Below are 4,366 nucleotides of genomic sequence, written 5' to 3'. Positions count from 1 at the left end.
TTTATTCTGAGGCTACGAGCTATTTTTTGAGACAGATATCTAGCTGGTCCCTACCCTCAGGATGAATTTCAGGCTGGCAAATCTTGGAGTTCTGAACTCATTTTCTAAGTACAAGAATTTGATTATCAAAAAAGCCTCTTCTACATTGTAAAATTATAAACTTTTAACAAGCTACTTGCTTGAAGTAAATAAATTCAATTTGTGTTTTTGAATATTTATATGTACCAATAAATGTGCTAGGTATTAGAGTAGGATGGGGTGGTGAATTGTTGTTATATTTTAATTGTAACATCAAATTAGATTATTTTAAGTATAACAACATAATATATAAAACAAAATGAAGATAATGCCTACCTCATGAGATCCAGATAAGAATTAAATGAAATAATATTTATGAAACTTTTAAAGAATAAATGATATTTGTAAAGCATTTAGGACAATGTTTGGCACATTGTGACACTCAATAAAACTTAGCTACTATGTGATGGAGATTATAGTCTTGCTAGAATAATAACAAACATAGTTGTTAAGTAAGAAATCCCATGATACCTTCCAAAAGACCTTGCATAGCCTTAGTTTACTTTCCAGTTAAAAGTGGGAACATATAGTATATTTGCTTTTCTGTTCCTGAATTATTTCACTTAGAATAATGGTCTCAGGTTCTATCTAAGTTGGTGCAAAAGACATTATTTCACTTTTATTAAATGACTTCACAATATTCCATAATGTGTATGCATGTATATGTGTGTATATATATATACATACACACACCCCACACACATTTTCTTTATCCACTCATTGGTTGGTAGGCACTTAAATTGATTCCATAACTTTTGGAAAAGTTCCATAACTTTTGATTCCACAACTGATTGTCAATTGTGCTACAATAAACATATGAGTGTAGATACCTTTTTGATATATTGATTTCTGGTCCTTTAGGTAGATACTCAGTAGTGGGATTATAGATAGAATGGTAGATCTACTTTTAGTTCTTTGAGAAATCTCCATAGAGGTTGTAATAATTCCCACCAACAACATATAAAAATTCTCCCCTTTTACCACATTCACATCAATATCTATATTTTTTGACTTTTTAATAATGGCTATTCTGATTGGAGCAAAATGGTATCTCATTGTGATTTTAATTTGTATTTCTCTGATGATTAGTGATGCTGAGCATCTTTTCACGTTTGTTGGCGATTTGTGTATCTTTTTTTTGAGCAAATGACTGTTCATGTCATTTGTCCACTTTTTAATGGGGTTGTTCATTTTTAATTGCTGAGTTGAGTTCCTTGTAGGCATGGTCTTTTTAATAGGCTTTGATAACTGACTATGAAAGATCTGGGGGGAAACTGAAGTTGATTTCAAATTCTGATTGCATATGATTGGAAAATGATGACACTGTGGAGAAGGAAGAACCAGATTATAAAAAATAATATATTTAACTTTCAACACATTGAATTGGGGAACACAGGGACGATATGCATGAAGTAATTAAAGATATGGGCCTGGAGCTTAGAGGTGAGATCAGGACTGAAGATAAACATTGAGAAATCAACTGAAGCAATGGGTAGTAGATGACATGTTCTAGGTGGGAAAAAGTAAATGCTTAGAACAGTTTGGAAAATTCTAAGGACAGGATTAAGAACTGGAGCCAGTGAAGAAGACAAAATACGAAATGAAGAAAGAAAGTATAAGTGACATAAGGAATGTACAAGTAGTTTTTGTTTGTTTTTAAAGTACAGTGTATCAAGTGTTACAGAGGTCAAAGAGCTTCAGGTGTTTATATGTATAGAAATGTATAAATAGAAAGGAGGAAGTTGGTGCTAAATGAAAAATGAAAGGCAGGATGATATGTGTGGGGACTGGGGGAAGACCAGTCAGAGTGGAAAGAACTACGTTTGCAGTACCAGCTCTGTCATTCTGTGACCTTATTAAAATAACCAAACATCTCTAGGACTCAGTTTATAAATTTGTGAACCGAGAGGTTGAATGGAGGTAACTTCTAAAAGTCACTTGACACTTGAAAGTTTTGAAATTCTTAGCTAAGACGGAGTAAGTTTCAGAATATGTAGACAAATATGAGTGTACAATTTTATAATTCATTCAACATTTGTTATGTCTGTAACTTATTTGTCTGTGTAGTGTGAATGTGGTGAAAACATGATGTCTGGTATAAAATTTAGAGAACTTAAGAGATGTTCACAGATAACTTTTATACAAGGTCCATATGTCACAATAAAGAATTAAGAGAGAGGTTGTTTCCAACTTGGAGAAGGGAAAGGTATGGAGAGGATTATGGAGGGACCTATCTAAAAGTTTTCCATTATAGGCCCCAGTACAAATTAAGCTGAGAAGCAATTAATCAGTTAGTGAGAACAGTCATGTCCTTTAGTCCTTCTGTTAGATATCCTTCTTTGTCTCTTGCAATCACTTTTGACTTAAAATCTATTTTCTCTGATAATATCAGAGAAATAACCCCAACTTTCTTTTAGTTATTTACACAGAATACCCTTTTCCATTATGTTCTTTTAACCTTTTTTGCCACTTTGTGTCTAAAGTTAGTCTCTTATAGACATCATACAGATGTACCAGTTTTTAAAACCATTCTGCCATTCTCTGCCTTTTAAATGGAGAGTTTAGTTTATTTAAAGTAATTACAGATAAGGATAGAATTCTGTTATTTAGCTATTTGCTTTCTGTATGTCTTATACACTTTTTATTCCTCAATTCCTACATTACTACCTTTTTCTAGTGACTTTTTTGTAGTGTACCACTTTGATTCCCTTCTTCCTTTTTCTATATATTTTTAAAATTTTTTCCTAGTGTTTACTTCAGGGGTTATAACTAAACATGTAACAACCAAATCTGAATAATATCAACTTAATTTCAATAATATACACTCTTCTCCTATACATCTCTATCCCTCTCCCTTTATACTGTTCTTGTCACAGATTACATCTTTATGCATTTGCTTTTTAAATTATATAGGAAAGAAAGAGGAGTTACAAACTTATATGTACAATAATACTGACTTTTATACTTACCTATGTGGTTACATTTACCTGAGTTCTTTATTTCTTTATATGGCTTCAAGTTACTGTCTATTGCCCTTTCTTTGCAGCCTGAAGCACTCCTTTTAATATTTCTTATAAGGAAGTTCTACTAATAACAAATTCTATTAGCTTTGTTTATCTTTGAATGCCTTAATTTCTCCATCATTCTTGAAGGATAGTTTTGCTAGTTTTAGAATTCTTGTTTAACCTTTTATTGTTATTTCATTTTTAACACATTAACTGTCATGTGTGTTGCATTCAACTTAAGACTAGTTTTGAGCCCAGGGCCTCATGAAGCATATGTAACTCACACATCTCTTCACCTTGGGAGCCGTGAGAACTATTTTTCAAGTTGCATATAACTCACACACAGAAAATGATAAAAAATAAATTTTTCATTAAATTAGGATGGTTGCATTTTCGTATTTTCATAATAAAACATCTTGGCTCTAAGGAAAAAAATTTTTTCTAGCGTGGCTGTCAATGTGTTGAAGATAAGGTCTCACCAATGTTGCCAACTCCTGGGCTCAAGCAATCCTTCTGCCTCAGCCTCTTGGGTAGCTGGAATTACAGGCATGAGCCACCAACCCAGCTTTGTTTAACTTTCTTTAAAATTTATTTCCAGCACTATAAATATGTCATTTTATTGCCTACAGGTAATGTTACCTGGCAGGTAACATCTGCTCTGTTTCTTCCGGAACTAAGGACCAGGTCCACACTGGACACATGAGCTGCTGTTTTCAAGATGGTCACACCGCTGGTCCTGGGAGGAGATGGGAATCAGGGTGAGTCAAAGCCAGAAATAAATGGCCTTTTTCTTGATTCCGCATTTACTTGGTTGCTGCAAACCTCTGACTATTTTCCAGAGTTCTGACAAAGTTGGTTCTGATAATTTCTAGTTGGTTTTTTCTGTTTTTATGGAGGATGGGTGTTTGAAGCTGCCTACTTGCCATTCTGCTGCTGTCATTCCCCCAGTTGAACAAGTCACAGCCTCTCTGTATCTATTTCCTTCTTAGTCAAACAGCACAGCTCCAAAAATGTCACAGGGCTGCTGTCAGGATCAAATATAGGAATGTGTAAGACTTTTATAAAACACAATGCACACAAAACCTTACTTCAAGAAATATATTGTTTTCTGCACATCACAGTTACATCACTTTTATGATGCTAGAGAAGAATTTAAATGGTGGGCAAAAAAGTTTAATTTTACATGCATACTTTTATTCATCTCCATTTCTACCTAAAAATATACTTTATCTTTTACCACCAGCGTTAGTAGTCCTCTAACATCAATAAGGGGAAAATACTGG

This window comes from Microcebus murinus, chromosome 11 (genome assembly GCF_040939455.1).
Source record: "Microcebus murinus isolate Inina chromosome 11, M.murinus_Inina_mat1.0, whole genome shotgun sequence".
NCBI classification, from domain to species: Eukaryota; Metazoa; Chordata; class Mammalia; order Primates; family Cheirogaleidae; genus Microcebus; species Microcebus murinus.
This window is presented reverse-complemented; position numbering follows the sequence as displayed.